General features: G+C 41.5%; 1 protein-coding gene across 1 annotated transcript in view; it reads right to left on the reverse strand.

Annotated features, from left to right (window-relative positions):
• SND1 (staphylococcal nuclease and tudor domain containing 1) overlaps positions 1–19,616 on the reverse strand; it is a 444,881-nt gene that overhangs the window by 416,856 nt on the left and 8,409 nt on the right. The window lies entirely within an intron of this gene.

Below are 19,616 nucleotides of genomic sequence, written 5' to 3' on the forward strand. Positions count from 1 at the left end.
TAAAATGCAGGATCGGCAAACTACAGCCTACTAGCCAAATCCAGCCTACTGCCTGTTTTTGTACAGTCCATGAGCTAAAAATGGTTTTTACATTTTTAAAAGGTTGGAAAAATATCAAAAGAAGATTATGTAACATGCAAAAGAGTATGAAAGTCAAATTTCAGTGTCCATAAATAAAGTTTTATTGGAACATGCCAAGCTCATTCATTTATGTACTGTCTAGGGCTGCTTTCGCACTAGAATGGCAGAGTTGAGTAGTTGCGACAGAGACCATATGGTTGGCAAAGCCTAAAATATTTATTACCTGGCCTTTTACAGAGCAAGTTTGCCAACCCCTGATGTAAAGCATTATGACAAGCGAGTGAAATGAAAACTAGTTTTATGGTCGTCTAAATAGCAAGTGCATGGCAAAAATAAATTCTGGACCAATTCAAGTTACACAAACTGCTCATTTTTATAATCAGAGAAGGAGCCACAGTATATGGCAATAAGAATTTAGTTTCAGAATCAAATCAATGTCAGCAGTGACCTTTGAAAGTTATTTAATTGGCTCCATTAGTCTCAGTTTCATCATTTATAAAATAAATATAAGAATATCTATAAGTTGTTATGATCCACTTTATCAATCTGTTGCTGAAATAAAGAGTTGTTATGAAACCTAAACAAAATAAAAGCACTTAGCACAAGGATGCAATAAATATAGCCAACATTGTTGTTATAAGAAATGGCTCAAAGTGTGTCTGCAATAAAGACTGGAAGAGTATCGACAATAGAAAAAGATGGACATTTCCTCCAGGGGTATAAAAGAAAGTATCATGGCCACACCTGTAATCCCAGCACTTTGGGAGACCAAGGAGGGTGGATCCCCTGAGGTCAGGAGTTTGAGATCAGCCTAGCCAACATGGTGAAACTCCATCTCTACCAAAAATACAAAAATTAGCTGGGTGTAGTGGCAGAAGCCTGTAATCCCAGCTACTCAGGAGGCTGAGGCAGGAGACTCGCTTGAACCCAGGAAGCAGAGGTTGCAGTTAGCAAAGATTAGGCCATTACACTCCAGGCTGGGCAACAAGAGCAAAACTGAGTCTCAAAAATAAATAAATTGAGAAAAGAAAATATCAAAGTCACAGAAATTCTCTCACCACTGAATTCAGTTAGATATAGACTGATAACCTATAATCTAATTCCCCTAATTTACCAGTTAAGATACCCACTCACTAGGAAAGTAGATTTAAGTGCCTATGTCCAAATCTCTATCCTCAGGGATGACAGTAATAAGTATCATCTCTTAAGTTCGTACTGAACTTCATACTTGACAAACTGTCTTGGAAATCATAGCTTCAAATGGTGTGGCTAAGTGGAACAACCATGAACTCTGAAATTAGCCTTGAGTTTGAACAAAAACTCAAGTGAAAACCATTCTGAACATTGTGATATTCCTTCATTTATAAATGAAGATAGTAATACTATCTCCTCTGGGTTATTTGGATTATTAAATAAGATGCCTGACTGCCTGAAACCAAGAAGGTAACTCAATAAATGTTAAAAGAACATTAATCTCTCTTCCCTTCCTTCCCTGCTCTCCACCCCTCCTCATCCTCACAAGGCCCTGAGGAAGCAGGGCAGGGACCCTCATCCTCATTTTACAAATGAGAAAACTATGGCACGGTAAGATGGCATCAGAGCTAGAACACAGGTTTTCCTAGTGTACTTGCTAATAAACCCCAAAAACTAAATCCATGATATGAGAACCATGAGCCAAAATATTGATGACTTATATAAAAGAACACAACCAAGACTGTAGCTTAGCCTTCACAATCGAAGCCTTCACCATGAAGGAATCACTCAACCTCCTGGAAACCAGTGTCAGGACTGTCTCCAGGACAATGGTCCTCTGCAGAGCCAAGTCCTCACTACCTCATGCTGAGCTCTGCTGTTGCCAAGGACCTGGGAGATCAAGGCTTATTTACTCAGAAATAAGAAAGAACAACTCAGGAAGAACTAGCCGCACACAGCAGACAAATGTGAAGCGTCGTATAAGAGAAATCTACCCTAGCTATCAAAAGAAAATCTTTCAGGATAGGTAACAGTTATGTGTTAATTTACCAGAGAAGGAACCAAAAATTAACTGACTCCAGGACACAAAAAAGAGTATCACTATATAGAAGGGACTTTCTCCTCTATCAAATGTTGAGGGTCAAGTACTCAGGCTACTAAAGGTAAAGGAAAGCTACTGCAGTAATCAGGGTTCTTTATTCTCTTTCCATGTTCCCCTTTAGAAAGGAGCATTTCTGAATTTCCTTAAGCGTCGTAATTTGAGAAAACAAAGTATAAAGACAGACTAGAGCACCAAACCACTCAATAAGATTCACTACTACATATTATTTTCTTGAATAATAATACTATCAGGTCAGAGAAACCAGAATTTCTGGAGCATGCATCTAAATGTAGACAATAAAAATCATGAGGTTTGATTCTGAATAGCCACTGAGAATTGAGGTCTAACAGTGATCACAACTCGTAAATATAACATTCTGATGGGAAAAAGGAATCAAACATATACTACTGGGGTAAATATATGAACATCTAGTGATGAAACATGTTTCAACTTAAAAAAAAAAAAAAAATGAAGGTTTTTTGTTTTTGTTTCTTTGAGATGGAGTCTCCTTCTGTCGCCCAGGCTGGAGTGCAATGGCGCCATCACTCACTGCAACCTCCACCTCCCGGGCTCAAGTGATTCTCATGTCTCAGCCTCCCAAGTAGCTGGGACTACAAGCGTACACCACCACAGGTGGCTAATTTTTGTATTTGTAGTAGAAATGGGGTTTCACCATGTTGGCCAGGCTGGTCTCAAACTCCTGACCTCAGGTGATCCACCTGCCTTGGCCTCCCAAAGTGCTGGGATTAAGGTATGAGCCACTGCATCGGGCCAAAATGAAGGTGTTTGTTTTAAACACTAAATACATTAAAGAAAAACTGGAGATCATTTTTAAAAGTAATTTATTTCAATTCCAGACAAATATCAAAAGCACATTAAATTTGGAGGAAAAAACCCAGTTCAAGCCTTCCAAGAAGTTTAAAGGAAGTTGGAAATATTTCAAAGAAAAAATGCCTAAAAGCAAAGCATTTTTTTTCTCCAAAAACAAAAGAGATGCTAATTTTCTGCTATCATGCTAGACAGTCTTTATTTCAAGGGTGAATAATCCTATGGCTAAATTACATTAAGCTACCAACAGGTCAAAAAAGCTATAAACACTCCCCTTGGTCAGCACAGGCTGGCAGGGTTCTAGGGCCTGAAGATTTAGCCAACACTTGCTGGCAGGTCACAGAAAGCTGAAAATTCAGCTAGTGTGAGCAGATTTGTCACCTACAGGGGAACTGAGCAAACCATACCTGGAGGATAATGAGAGCTAGGTTTCTCAGAGGGGAGTTACAAATACAAAAAGGCCAGAAAAAAAAAATCCTGATGAATTAGAAGTAAACCCTCATGCTGGGTGAGATGGCTCACACCTGTAATCCCAGCACTTTGGGAGGCCGAGGTGGGTAGATGATAAGGTCAAGAGATGGAGACCATCCTGGCTAAAATGGCGAAACTCTGTCTCTACTAAAAATACAAAAATTAGCTGGGTGTGGTGGCACATGCCTGTAGTCCCATCTACTTGGGAGGCTGAGGCAGGGAAAATCACTTGAACCCAGGAGACAGAGGTTACAGTGAGCCAAGATTGCGCCACTGCACTCCAGCCTGGCAACAGAGTGAGACTGCCTCAAAAAAAAAAAAGAAAGGAAAGAAACTCTTGCTTTTTAATATATACAGATAAAGGCCGGGCGCGGTGGCTCAAGCCTGTAATCCCAGCACTTTGGGAGGCCGAGGCGGGTGGATCACGAGGTCAAGAGATCGAGACCATCCTGGTCAACATGGTGAAACCCCGTCTCTACTAATACAAAAAATTAGCTGGGCACGGTGGCGCGTGCCTGTAATCCCAGCTACTCAGGAGGCTGAGGCAGGAGAATTGCCTGAACCCAGGAGGCGGAGATTGCGGTGAGCCGAGATCGCGCCATTGCGCTCCAGCCTGGGTATCAAGAGCGAAACTCCGTCTCAAAAAAAAAAAAAAAAAAAAAAAAAATATATATATATACAGATAAATACAAAAATAGAGAGATATATGTGTGTTGCTTATATATACAAGTATTTCCTGGCTCCATCCACTAAGAAAGAGGGCCCAAAAACTATGATACCCTAGTAGCAACGGGCACACCTAGTTAGTAGCCAGATCTTGGCTCAACATTCCTTTTTCTTGAAGGGAATGCAGGAAGGTGGGGATGGAAGGAGGGAGGAGGGAAGAAAGGGAGAGAGAAAGGCAGGAAAGGAGAGGGCAAGGCAGGAAGGAAGGAAGACAGGAAAGGAGAGAGGCAGAGCAGGAAGGCAAGCAGGCGGGAAGGGAGAGAAGGAAGGAAGGGAAGGAGGGAAACCCTTCTCTGCTAAATAGAACCAAGGCTCCTTAGAGAAACAGCTGAATCCGGGGTTGGGGCAGGGAAAATACAATATAAGCCTGGAATACCTTGCTGTGTCAGAAAGAAAGAAAGTGCTCAAAGAAATGAGGAGATAACAAAATGACATAAGAACCAGCTTACAAGAGCTCTCATTAGCCAAACTGGGACACCCTGAAAATCAACATAATTAATAGTAATAGATTATAATCCATTGAATAAATACATAAATAAAAAATGTGGAAGAGAAAGTTCTCTATTACAGTTGAACAACAACTAATAAATGTAGAATTGATGGTGGAATTAGAAAATAATCGTGTGCCAACAAATCACACTAATAAGAATCATTAATGGAGGCCAAATGTGGTGGCTCATGCCCCCAGTACTTTGGGAGGCCCAGGTGGGCGAATCACCTGAGGTCAGGAGTTCGAGATCAGCCTGGCCAACACGGCGAAACCCCGTCTCCACTAAAAATATAAAAATTAGCCAGGTGTGGTTGCATGTGTCTACAGTCCCAGCTACCCAGGAGGCTGAGGCAGGAGAATCATTTGAACCCAGGAGGCGAAGGCTGCAATGAGCCAAGATCACACCACTGCAAGCCAGCCTGGGCAACAGAGCAAGAATCTATCTCAAAAAAAAAAAAAAAAAAAGATATTTGTATAATCTCAAAATAGCTTCTCGCAAAGTACTAGTTATATATTTTTTATATATACTACATAATTATATATCACCATTATGTTATATATAATAAACATTACATATCTATTATATATCATATATATAATGTATACCATATGTTTATTGTATATTACATGTACACATATATTTTAGCTATCTCCTACAAAAGGATATATATTATTAAATAATGAATAGGTTAAAATACGTACTACTTACTACATAAAATATAGATTACTTATTACATAAAATACTTATACCTAAAATTACACTGAGAAAACCTGACAGACACCATCTTAATCAAGTAATTACAGTTATCAACACTAGTAATGTGACAGTGACATGGTGTGCCTCACTGATATGGTGCACTGAGGAGAACTTAGCATCATTTATGTGGTGTCTCTGCCAAAATTACACAGTCTTAAATCCAATCATAAGGAAGCAACAAACTCATGACAAGGCACATTCTATAAAGTAACTCCTGGAAAATGTCAGGATCATGAAAATCAAGGAAAGACTGAGGCATATTCCTGAATGAAGGCAACTGGAGACATGACAGCTAACAGGTGACCCTGGGGCAACTGGCAAAATCTGAAGGGAGTTTGCCAGTCGGATAGCGGTATTGTATCCATGTTAATTTCTTTCTTTTTTCTTTTTGAGATGGAGTCTTGCTCTGTCACCCAGGATGGAGCACAGTAGTGCAATCTTGGCTCACCGCAACCTCTGCCTCCTAAGTTCAAGCGACTCTCCAGTCTCGGCCTCCCAAGTAGCTGCGACTACAGGTGTGTGCCACCATGCCCAGCTTATTTTTGTAATTTTAGTAGCTACAGGGATTCGCCATGTTGAACAGGTTGGTCTCAAACTCCAGACCTCAACTAATCTGCCTGCCTCAACCTCCCAAAGTGCTAGAATTACAGGCATGAGCTACTGCACCTTGCCATAACCATGCTAATTTCTGGTCTTGATGGTTTTATTGTATTCATATACATGCACGCCCTCGGTTTTAGAACAATACTTAAAAGCATTAACAGGTAATGGGATACTCTCAAATAATTCAGAAAAAAATACTACAGAAGTTTGCCTACTCACTATAACATATTTGTAACCCCCAAATCAATACTCTCGGCACTGTTGCTGTCATTTATGGGCATGCACATGCATAAAGCGGCAAAAATTTGAGTTGCCTGATGTCCTCGTTCCCAGCAGGGAAACACTCTGCCTTCTTGTTTCAGCTTTCACACAGTAAACAAGTGTTCTTTATGTGGTCTATTTAGTGCCACATTTTTTACATTTTAGTGCTATTGTTGATTTCACTGTTTAAAATAGACCCTGAGGGTAGTTCTGACTTGCTGTCTAGTATTCCTAGCACAAGAAAGCTGTTGTGATGTGTTGTAACCAAGCGAGTGCAAAATCACCACTGAGACAAAGACTAGGCCAAATTACAGAGTCTTTATTCCGGTGGCAGTGGAGGACTCGCGTAAGGAGGGTGTCAAGACCTTTTATGCCCGTAAACCACCTCCTGGGTGGGGTGAGGGTGAGGGGCTTCGGACATTCCAAGGGCCAGGGGACTTTGGACATCTGATTGTTACTTAAGTGGTTTACAGAAGTCAAGATAAGTATTAGTTCATACATTGTCTGGGTAGGGTGGAAATTACAGACCTTAGTTACTTATTACAAGTCGCAGGGGCCAAGATGGCATGGATTTGGACTGCTTGCCTGTCACATTAGGGTTACAGAGAGCAGTTTCAATGGAAAACCGAGGTATGGTCGAGGCATGCAGTTTATGGGGCAATTACCATGTCACAGATGTACCTTACAGAGAAAACAGATGACAGATAAAACTTCATTCAGTCATGAGTTACAGTGCTATTGGCTGTAAGTTCAAAGTCAAAGAATCAAAAATATATATTAAATAAAGAGTCTTTAAACAGAAGCACACAAATAGCCAAGCACAGTGGCACCTGCAAGTAGTCCCAGCTATTGGGGAGGCTAAGGCAGGAGAATCACTTGAAGCAGGAGGCAGAGGCTATAGTGTACTATATGATGACAGAGCCTGTGAAGAGCTGCTGCACTCCAACCTGAACAACATAGCAAAACTTCATCTCCAAACAAACAAACCAGAAGCACACACATAGAACAAGGTCAGGTATGATCGGTTGATGAAAATGTGACCAGAAGCTTGAAGGGACCTAACTGTCAGTACTCACAGATTCACAGTTTCTGCAGCTTTATAGACTATAACTACTGTGAATAATGACTGTGATGTAATAAATATAGAGAGCATGATAAGGCAGTTAAGGACTCTTGGCAAAGGGGATACAGGAGTCATCTGTATTATTTTAACTTTTCTCAGTGTTTGAAATTATTTCACAGTAAGTTTTTTAAAACACCTTTCAAGATGCTAAAAACATATTAAAGGCTGTTTTGGAGCCTCCATGACAGACAAATCACTGAAACTCTAGCTGGTGGTTCCGAAACTTTGTCTCTCCCTAGCCCAATCCTCCCTCTCTCTACGCACATACAACTTCTAAGAATTTGAATATCAAACTATCACTATGTTGCATGGACCATATATCTTTCTATGTGATCCATGCACTCTTTCATGCTCTTTTCCAAATGAAATGCAATGGTAGATGCTGTCAAATCACAGAATTCAAACTTTCTGAGTGTGCTGTTCAAAAAGACTGTTGCCCCATAAAAGATCTTCGGTTTTAGAGATATCCCTTTTCATTCCTATGCCAATTATCTCATTTTTCTTTTTTTTTTTAATTGCATATAAACATGATCTATGGCTGAGTTCGATGACTCATGCTGATAATCCCAGCACTGTGGGAGGCTAAGGAAGGAAGATCTCTTGGGGCTAGGATTTCAAGACCAGCTAGGTCAACAGAGTGAGACCCATTACTAAAGAAAAATTAAAAATAAATAAATAAATGTGATCCAGTTAGGTTTTATATTCAGAAAAGCTAGAAACCCCTTAGTGTCTCAAAAGATTTGATAAACAAGTGATGGAAGTTCAGAGTTAAAGTAACTGAGAACTTTCTATAATAGGCAAGATCATTAAATATATTTTTGGTTTAAGTATGTTTTCTAATCTGGCCACAAATCCTTTACTCTTGAGAGGTGGCTGTCTTTATTTTCAAAAAAGAATCGTATTATCAAAAACAATGCCTGAGAACCAGGAGCAGTGGCTTGCATTTGTAATCCCAGCTACTCTGGAGGCTGAGGTGGGAGGATCAGTTAGCCAAGGAATTCAAGACCAGCCTGGGCAACACAAGCATCTTAAAAAAAAAGAAAACTAGGCCAGGTGCGGTGGCTCACACCTGTAATCCCAGCACTTTAGGAGGACAAAGTGGGTGGAACACAAAGTCAGGAGTTCAAGACCAGCCTGACCAAGATGGTGAACCCCCACCTCTACTGAAACTACAAAAATTAGCTAGTTGGGTGTGGTGGTGGGCACCTGAAATCCCAGCTACTCGGAAGGCTGAGGCAGAGAATTGCTTGAACCCAGGGGGCAGAGGCTGCAGTGAGCCAAGATCACGCCACTGCACTCCAGCCTGGGTAATGAAGCACGACTCCTTCTCAAAAAAAAAAAAAAAGAAAAGAAAAGAAAAAATTAGGCCAGACACGGTGGCTCACACCTGTAATCCCAGCACTCTGGGAGGCCAAGGCAGGCAGATCATCTGAGACAGGAGTTTGAGACTAGCCTGGCCCACACAGTGAAACACTGTCTCTACTACAAATACAAAAATTAGCCAGACATAGTGACACACAACTGTGATCCCAGCTACTCAGGAGGTTGAGGCACAAGAATCACTTGAACCCAGGATGAGTTTGCAGTGAGCCAAGATCACACCACTGCACTCCAGCTTGGGTGAGAAACTCTGTCTTAAACAAACAAACAAAAAAACAAATTAAAATTAGTTAAATAAATAACAATGCCTAAGTCCTCTAGTCTAAACTAGAAACAAAGAGAAAAGATGCTTTGGGAAATGCCAAGAGAAATTCTCTATGTTAATCTTCAAGATGCTGAATTTTATTTCCTTTTTTCCTTATCAAATCCTAAGACTTCCTCCTCCTGTGCCCACACCTTTGACCTTCTCTACAATGCAGGCTGTGTGGATCAAAATGTAAAGGCAATAGAGTAACATTTTTAGCCAGCACAGTACATGGAGGGGACAGGAAGAGTCTCCACTGTTGATCAACTACAGTTTGAAAGCACTGAAGAGTTAAGTTATATGATTACTAGTCAACATGGTTACAGACTTGGGAAAAATAGATTCAGTTGAATCCTATTATCTTTCAGTAGAAACAAAAGAAGAATTCAAAAGGCAGAATTGAAGAGAAGTATGTGCAGAAAGCTGCTGAAGGAGATGACCAGTAATCACCTGAGAACCTGTTAGAAATGCAGACCCTTAGACCGTACCCCAGACCTAATGAATCAGAATCTACATTTTTATAAGATCCCCAGGTTACTGATGTTTGCACAGTAAAGTCTGAGAAGTGTTGTCCATTAACTCCCTGGCTCTACTCCCCAACCTAACTTCCTCACTCAGAAACGTATGTTCTCCAGAAAATTGTGCTTAAACTTTGGTCTTCCTCAAAGAGGACTCTCCAATTCCCAGACCAGATCAGATTGCCCTGCTATATGAACACTGTACTGCTCTCCCATAGAACTCATGACAATATTACGTAAGAGAATAATTGTTTAGTATCAGCCTTCCTCTCTATGCTGGATGCTCTGGAAGGGCAAAGACCATGTCTATCCTATTCACCATAGTGAGCCCAGAGCCCAGAACAAGACCAGAAACAAATAAGTATTTTTTCAATAAATAAAAGCCCCTACTGTATATCAAGTACACTGCTAGACTCAGGAGACAGAAGACAAAAACAATTGAGACATGGTCCTTGTCCTTACTACAGTGGATTTTTGCTCAAGCGAAAGAAATCCAAACCCCTGACAGCATATGCTTCACTCACAGCTGCTTTACCTATTTCTCTGCCAAATGACAAGAGGTGGTCCACATGTCTCAAGGGCCTTCCACTCCCTCGGCAAAATCTCTAGGCAAGCATACCCTCAACCTCTTCCTTCCTTCATTTGGATTCTCCATTACCACAGTGCAGTCCCTTGTCCCACCTTCTCCCTCTGTCCTCTTTAATGCAACTCCAACTTGCCTCTGCATCACTGCATTCTCCCCCAAGAAGTTCATGTCATCTTTGACAACATTTGCTCCAGCCAGCTTCCCTCAGCACTCCCCTCCTTTTTTTTTTTTTTTTTCTGAGACAGAGTCCCGCTCTGTCACCCAGGCTGGAGTACAGTGGTGCGATCCCAGCTCACTGCAACCTCCGCCTCCCGGGTTCAAGCGATTCTCTTGCGTCAGCCTCCTGAGTGAGTAGCTGGGACTACAGGCACCGCCACCATGCCTGGCTCATTTTTGTATTTTTAGTAGACACAGGGTTTCACTACGTTGGCCAGGCTGGTCTCATACTACTGACCTCAGGTGATCCATCCACCTCAGCCTCACAAAGTGCTGGGATTACAGGCATGAACCACCACACCTGGCCAGCACTCCACTTTTTACAGTATATCAAATTTCCCTTGTTACCCACTTCAGTAATGTCTTACCTAACTCATTTCTAACAAATCAATTAATTATTTCCTGTGAGCTGTCAAGCCTACTCTATTCCCCATAAAAACCACTCAAATCTATACGATATCCCTCACCACTTTGGAGAATCTCTTAATTAACTGCTCAATATTCAATTGCCTTCCCACTTTCCTCAATCACTACCTATATCCTCCAAAGGGATGCTTTGTGTCTGAGCAAATGCAATCATCTCTTCTACAATTAACATCTCCAAGAATCTTATATTCATTCTTGCTTCCTAGGCAAGACTCTCTCAGTAGATTTACCACAAAGCTGATATACCATGGTAACAAAAACACATCTGAATGCCTACACTGAGAGCAATGACAGAGTAACAGTATTTCCTTTTATCTTTGGGGAAGAAGCTCACAAGAGAAATACAAATGGATGGGCAAGGAACACACTGTGACAAGGAAGGAGGTGCTCAGTGGAGAAGGCACAAACAGCTTAGGTTCCAATCAAGCCAGGTCACTGTCTGACAGGCGCAAAATCCAACCCCACCCCACCACAACCCCAGATCCCAGTTGGAGAAAGTTAATGTAGCATTTGACATCATGGAAAACAATGCAGCCACTAAAAACACCAAATTCTATACTCTCTGATTTTGATATAAAGACCTATTCTAAGCACTGTATGTGCATGTGTGTGTAACACAGATGTGTTCTTGTGCCTGTCATGAGTGGGATTAACAATTCCAAGGACTGTGCTTTCTGAATATTTTCCGACACCCCATCTGTAATATTGTTTACCAAACAATGATGGGCTGGGCCCTAGTCTAAAGATTCAGTTTGGGCACTACCAGAAATCCGTTAAGTCCAGCAACCCCTTCCTTTAACTGGGACCCTTTCCTCCTCCCCAATTCCAAGGCCCAGAGAAAGGAGAGAAGCGCAAAACAGCTGCTGTTCCTGATCCAGGGATGGGGAGAGGTGCTACGGCATTACTAGCCACAATGGCCATGGCTACCGTCATCTCATCTCTCCTCCTCACAGCACTGCCTCACTGTGCTCCTGAACGAGATGTACTGTACAAAATATCAAATCATAATAAAATGATAAAATGTGGTAGGGGACCTGTATACCAGATACAACTAAATAAAAGCCGACCAGAGATCTTGAAATATCTTAAAGAAATGAAAACGACTGCATTTACTCTTCCTCAGGTTTGCTTCTTTAAAGTCATGAACACTTTTTCCTAAACTTGACCTACAGAAATAGTGATGTTAAATATAATACTCAGTATTACTTAGAGTGAATCATCTCTAAAGAATGTCTAATATACTCACTTGGGTTTATATACAGAACTGACCACAGAGCTTGAGGAAATGTCAGCTTCTATGATACTCATGAGAAGCATGACTTTTCCCCATTTATTTTCCAAACTCAAATAGGAAATTCTTCCTATTTGTTAGTCAATTTTAGATATCAAAATAAAGTACAAATCACAAGTCTACCGTAAAAATTTTAGGATCCTTTATTGCTGAATTAAGATACCATCCTAGGATTCTCCTCATTATTAAAATTCTACGGAGATTATTATAAAGGAATAAAAGCTAAAGTCCCCTGGTCATCTAACGCAGCTGGCGATTACAAGAGAACTGAACATTCCTTCCCCACCATAATGCCAGTGTCCCTGCCCCTTTCCACTCTCCCTCATCACACACAGATCTGCACACCTCAAGATATTAAACAGGTAGCTATATCACCACAATCTGGAACTTGCTTATGATCCCGGCACTGCAAGTACTGTCCATAAAAAGAGACTGCTCATCCATTTTTATTAAGAACACTCATAATATTCTACCTTCCCAATGCTATTACTAAAGCCCAGCTCTGTGACTGTCCACACATTTTTTTTGAGTGGGGCACTCTCTCCAATGAATAACAAATAATTAAACTCTTTAACACATAAAGCAGAGATTTCAAATGAAAGTTTATGAACAGCTCCAACTCAGGGGCCACCTTTACTATACGTTTAGCCTTGTGCCATCAACCACTTCCAAAAATCAATTTTCTGAGGCCCTTTTCCTCAGATAATCTGAGTCCTGAGCTTATTATTCTCTCTACATTGCCTTTCAACTTCTCCTGTTGATAATCAAAGAAACACATTTTCTTCTACGAACTTTCATTAACAGCACCGGTATGGGAACTCTTAAGGATTAAATGGAAACCAAGCAGTCCAGGCTAGCAGCCCCACACCGCCTTGCTGGTAATGTAACAGCAAGTTATTCCTACAGTACCGGGGCCTAATACAAGTGCAGGGCAGGCTTAGCCCAGAGCTGGACCTGTGTCCTGCTGTGAGCTTGTGGGAGGTCTCAGGAGACTCTAAAGCCCTCACAAGAGAGCAACTTAACAAGATAACTCAGCTTTTAAGTGGTAGAGGCAGCCTCCTGGCCTCTGGGCTGTGAAAGGGCTCACCAGCCGAGAACAATAATCCAAGTAATTACCACACACAATAACAGCTCATGGCGGGATTTCAGGACCCAGGTACTCTGGAGTGTCCCTCTACCTTACACACAGGGATGAACAGAATGCACCATTTTCTCATTAAAACCTGCAACACAGTCCTGATAGGCAAACAGATAAATTTCACTTGGCACAGTGATTCTGTTTTGGGTTATTATCAAAATTGTTTTCATGTCCCAGTATTAAAGGCTATAAAACAGTGATTCCCAGCCAGGCGCGGTGGCTCATGCCTGTAATCCTAGCAGTTTGGGAGGCCGAGACAAGCAGATTGCCTGAGCTCAGGGGTTCAAGATCATCCTGGGCAACACAGTGAAACCCCATCTCTACTAAAATACAAAAAAAAAAAAAAATTAGCCGGGAGTGGCGGTATGTGCCTGTAGTCCCAGCTACTCAGGAGGCTAAGGCAGGATAATTGCTTGAACCTGGGAGGCGGAGGTTGCAGTGAGCGGAGATGGCACCACGGCACTCCAGCCTGGGCAACAGAGCAAGCCTTCATCTCCAAAAAAAAAAAAAAAAAACCAGTGATTCCCCCTCTCCTAGAACAGAATTCCTAAGGCTGAAAATAATACCACATTAGTTATTTCAGAGACCGGAAACAAATACCTCTAAATCGCTCCCTCCTACTACAAGAATCCACTGCAGTGGTCCCTAAACCTATCACTGTGGACTTCCTTGAATGAAGTCTCCCTTACCATCTTTAACAAGTGTCATGAATAATTTTTTTCTTTAATGTTGACTTTCCATTTTCAATAGTGAAATTTAAGTTGCTTTAAAAACAAAATTATGGGGCCAGGCGCAGTGGCTCACGGCTGTAATCCCAGTACTTTGGGAGGCCGAGGTGGGCGAATCACTTGTGGTCAGGAGTTTCAGACCAGCCTGGCCAATATGGTGAAACCCCATCTCTACTAAAAATACAAAAATATCCTGGGTGTAGTGGCACACACCTGTAGTCCCAGCTACTTGGGAGGCTGAGGCAAGAGAATCACTTGGACGCAGGAGGCAGAGATTACGGTAAGCCAACTGACAGTGTGAGACTTCATCTCAAAAAAAAAAAAAATTATTTAAATTTTAAAAGTTGTTGACTGTCAAAAAGATTTTCAAAACTCAATTAAGTGATATGTCAAAACCATTGTAGGAGAACAAAAACGTGTAAAGCCTGGGAAACTTTGGGTAAACCAATACCAGGATTAAAATGAGCACTTCCCAATATCCAGAAAGGCTGCAAACCAGATCCCCTGGTCCAGTGGTACCTCCCCAAACAACTCTTAAAACTGAGTGTTCTCCTTCATGCCAGATGCTGTCGTTCTTACTACCACCTACCACCCTAAAAAGGACAAACAACTGTTTTTCTTCTGTAGTCACACAAACACTCTGATACCAAATATGTGTGGGTTTTTTCCACACCAAGCAATCCTCTATTTCTCTGCAGACACCAACTGGGTGTTCTACGATTCAATTCAATTCAGACACTGTCTTCCTGGAATTAGTGACAGATCTCACAAGTTAAAGGTGCCATCATACAACACTGTCTCCACTGCAGATGCCAAGTTCAAGCCACCCTCAGTGACTGACCAGCTATAAATTGGAGGTTCTCATGACCCTCTTCTTGGGTTTGTTAATTTGCTAAAACAGCTCACAGAACTCTGGAAAAAAGCTTTCTTACTAGTAACTAGATTTAAATAAAATTATACAACTCAGGAACAGCCAGATGGAAGAGATGCATAAGGTAATATGGGGGGCAGAGTGCACGGCCTCCATGCCTTCTCTGGGCACACCACCCTCTCAGCACCTCCCCATTTTCCCCAGTCTCAAAGCTCTCCAAACCCCATCATTTAAGGAGGTTACTACATATAGATATGATTTATTAAATCACTGGCCATCAGTGATTGAACTCAATCTCTAGCAACCAGGCCCCACTCACACTTAGGAGCTTCCCAGAGTCACTCATGAACTCAAGTGTGGTTCAAAGGGGCTTGTTTGCCGAACACAGTGGCTCATGACTGTAATCCCAACACTTTGGGAGGCCAAGGGAGGAGGATCACTTGAGCCCAGGAGTTCAAGACCAACCTGGGCAAGACAGAGAGACCCCATCTCTACAAAAAATACAAAAATTAGCCAGAGGATCATTTAAGCCCGTAGGCTGAGCCTGCAGTGACCTGTGATCATGCCACTGCACTCCAGCCTGAGCATCAGAGTGAGACCTTATCTCCAAAAAAAACAAAAAAGAAAGGACTAGAGTTTTAGGAGCTCTATGCCAGAAAGACCAAGACCAGGCTAGTCTTTTTACATCACAGTATCACACACCACCTTCTTATAAAAGAAGAAAAAGGGAAAAGAAGAAGAGTTATCAGCCTACAAATAGGAAAAAAGTCAGATTTCTCTCACAGACTTTGCCCCTCACCTCCACCTGTCATCTGTAGTTTAGGAAGTCAAAAATTTCCTTAGTCATGGACCTCTCCAGAACCCACAGAAAGCAGATAACAGCAAAGCCCAAAAGGACCTACTCCACCTGTCAGTACTAAGACCTTAAGACACCTGGGGTTGGGGGAGGCAATTAAGAAGTACAGTAGGCCCTCACATCCTTGGATTCAACCAACCATGGGTCAAAAATATTCAGGGGGCAAAAAAAATAGTAAGAGTAACAATGCAACAATTAAAAAAAATTTTTTTTTAAATAAAATATAGCAACCATCTACAGAGCATTTACACTGTATTAGGTAATATAAGTAATCTAGAGATGATTTAAGGCATACAGGAGGCCAGGCACAGTGGCTCATGCCTGTAATTCCAACACTTTTGGAGGCTGATGCAGGAGGATCGTTTCAGCCCACGAGTTCAACACCAGCCTGGACAAGATAGGGAGACCTCATCTCTACAAAAAATTTAAAAATTAGCCAGATGTGGTGGCATATACTTGTAGTCCCAGCCAGTCAGGGGACTGAGGTGGGAGGATCACTTGAGCAGGAGGTTGGGGCTGCAGTAAGTCATGATTGTGCCCCTGCACTCTATCTAGCCTGGGTGACAGAGAGATTCTGTCTCAAAATAAATAAATAAATAAGATAAATGAAGAAGGTTGTGCATGGGTTATGTGCAAAAACTATCCCATTTCACACAAGGGACTTGAGCGTCTCCAGATTTTGGTATTGAGGGGTTGGGGAGGTCTTGGAACCAAATACCAAGGGACAACTGTAGCTATTTACCAAGGCCCAGGTGCGGGGCCCTGCCCTCCATAGAATAGACAAAGTGGCTTTTAGGAATACTCTTATCAGGAAAATAAGACTACCAAACATAAAACAATTATTGAGTAATGAGCTATTAAGCTGTATTTTGCCCTGAATTTTAGCTAACATGACACCTGTAAGAAATAAACAGGTAAGGTACAAGTAAAGTACCCCAACCACCACCAAAAACACTGAACGGTTACAGAAAAGGTACTGGTGGTTGCCCTTTTAGGATCTGTCTTATACAAATGCTAGCATCCCAGCAGAAAGCTGTATAGTTCAGTCAGTGCAATAGTGCTCAGAATACGAAAAGCTGAAAACAACATATATCAACAGAAAAAAGATAATATACATCCAAACTATGAAATACTGTTCAACCATTAAAAAAGAATGAGGTGGATCTATGACAGAAAGATAGCCATGACAATTAACTAAAAAAATTGCCAGACACACAGAAATTGGCCCTATTTCAGTTTCTTTTTAAAAGGAGGGGAGGGTGTGTATCTGCATGAAACATTCTGGAGGCAAATATACTGTTGACATTTGCTGGGAGGATGAGAATGAATGATAGAAAACTGAGGGGCAAGGAGGGCAGAGAGAGAGAGATTTTGTTGTTGTTGAGACTGAGTCTCCCTTTGCCGCCCAGGTTGGAGTGCAGTGGCATGATCTCGGCTCACAGCAACCTCTATCTCCCAGGTTCAAGAGATTCTCATGCCTCAGCCTCCCAAGTAACTGGGAGTACAAGCACACGCCACCATGCCTGGCTAATTTTTGTATTTTTAGTAGAGAAGGGGTTTCGCCATGTTGGCCAGGCTGGTCTTGAACTCCTGACCTCAAGTGATCCACTCACCTCGTCCTCCCAAAGTGCTGAGATTACAGGCGTGAGCCACCATGCACAGTCAGAGATTTTTGGTTTTGACTTCATACCTTTCTACTGCTTGAAATTTTAACAGCAAGTCAAGGATATAAATACCAATTATTCAATTACTAATACTAGATGACATCCACCTGAACACTTTGAAGGAATTCCAGGATAAACTGGAAAACTGTTGACCAAAATGAAAAAAGGCCATCAAGCTGTAAATGTGACCCCAATCATACAGACTTCATAAGACCTGAGAATTATAAGAAAATCTTACTTCCATATTAGACAAGCTAGTGGAACACAAACACTAAGACCAACGAGTAGATCATTTGGGGTTTTAGCGCTGTTAAGAATGGGGCCTATGACTAAGAAACAGGACAGATCCAAAAGGCCTAAGGATGAGGCTCCTCAGGATTTCAAGAACAGAAAGCAAGGAATTTAAAATCTTAGTTTTGTAAATGACACTAAAGACTTCCATTGAAATAATGTGCCAAGCTATTGGTGCCAAATTAAGGAAGATCCTGGGAATCTATGCAAACAGAAGGAAAAGTGGCAGATGAGTGTTAAAATGAGCATATGGCCTAAATCAGGCATATAAAACAACTTCTCATCTGTCATTTGTGACCTAGGAATAGAAACTGAGTCACTGTAAGTGGACCCTGAGGACCCCAGCCCAACATTGAGCCACAAATTAAAAACAAAGCATCCTGGGAACCATCAAGACAAATGTCAAGATAGAGAAACCACTATCCTCCCCTCATAAAATTCCAGTGTACCCACCCCACATGCATACATTTCATTTATCATTTATGTCCTGCCCCTTCAACTACAAACAGTACAGGAATTAAACAAGATCAGTGGATCTCAAATGCCAGCCCCAAATCAATCCCAAACAGATTCTTTCAGAATCGCCTACGAGTGGCTTATTTTGAAAATAGATCTTTCCAGGCCAGTCCCAGAGCTTCTAATTCAATGCCTGTGAAAAGTCTTCTAGGTGGTCCTGATGCGATGCCCTATTTAGGAAATCACTGAGCTCCTTTCTCTCACTCTGAATCTACTCTAGAAAGGATTTAAGAAGGCTTACTATAAAAGATAAACTCGAAGTAAAGAAACCATGTGAGCAACTGCCAAGAATAGATTAAAATGATTCCTATACAGACTGAGCATCCCTAATACAAAAATCCAAAATCTGAAATGTTTCGAGCACTAATGTAATGCTCAAAGGAAATGTTCATTGGAATCTTTTGGATATCAGATTTCCAGATGAAGGAAGCTAAGCCCTAAGTATAATGCAAATATTCCAAAAACTGAAACACTTTGGGTCCAAGCATTTCAGATAAGGGCTATTCAACTTGTACTTGTGCATTAAATGGAAGTGAAAAAGATCTGAAAACAAAACTAAACAAAAACCGAAGATCTGGCTCCAAGCAAGAAGAGCAGAGCTCAGAACCCTATTAGGCCCCACACTCCCATCAGTCTCCCAATCAAGAGGAGGGCAAGAATAGACTCTCCCTATGAGCCAGCAGCTCCCTAAAGCTTCCTCCTCTCCCTCTCCCTTCTCAAGTCAAGATCTGCTGCACCAGGAAAATGTCAGGGTGTTGTGAAGTAGAGATGGGATAAGGTGAATAAAACCCACCAGCACCATGTTCCAGTGGGTCTCAAGCAACACTCCCTCTAGTTTATCCTGATACACTACTGAAAGGAAACCAAGCACCCCCTTCTATCTCCCCTCTATCCACTCCACCATCCATTTACTTTCATTCTAATTCTAACTCTCCTGTCTTCCACACCAGAAAACCATATTTCCACTAATCCACTTTCTCAAAATAAAAATTTAAGAAAAAAAAAGAATAGGAACAGAAAACCTGCTTTATGCAAGATAAGCAGCAATTCAAAGTCAAGCCGTTAAGGTATGAGATTTCTCAGCTTTGTTTCAGCATGCCTAAAAGAAATATAACACAGGGTTTCTTATAAAAACACAGCCTTATGGGATTGGAAGATGCTTAGAGACAATGCATCCAGCAACCTCATTTTAGAGAAAAGGAGAGTTTGAGGTGGAATATCTTACCCAACATTACCCAAATGGCAGCACCAAGGCCAGAACTTGTGTCCCCTGACTTCTGGGCCAATGACCTCTTCTCTCTGCCACACTCCTTCCCAGGGACAAAGTTAATAAATTAGATTACTAACTTTAAGTACAGATTCCTTAAATCTCCTTTATTCCTCTTGTTACACATGAGGTTGGTGTTACAAGACCATC

Source organism: Aotus nancymaae, unplaced genomic scaffold (genome assembly GCF_030222135.1).
Source record: "Aotus nancymaae isolate 86718 unplaced genomic scaffold, 86718_ANA_hifiasm-v0.15.2.pri h1tg000002l, whole genome shotgun sequence".
Classification (NCBI taxonomy): Eukaryota; Metazoa; Chordata; class Mammalia; order Primates; family Aotidae; genus Aotus; species Aotus nancymaae.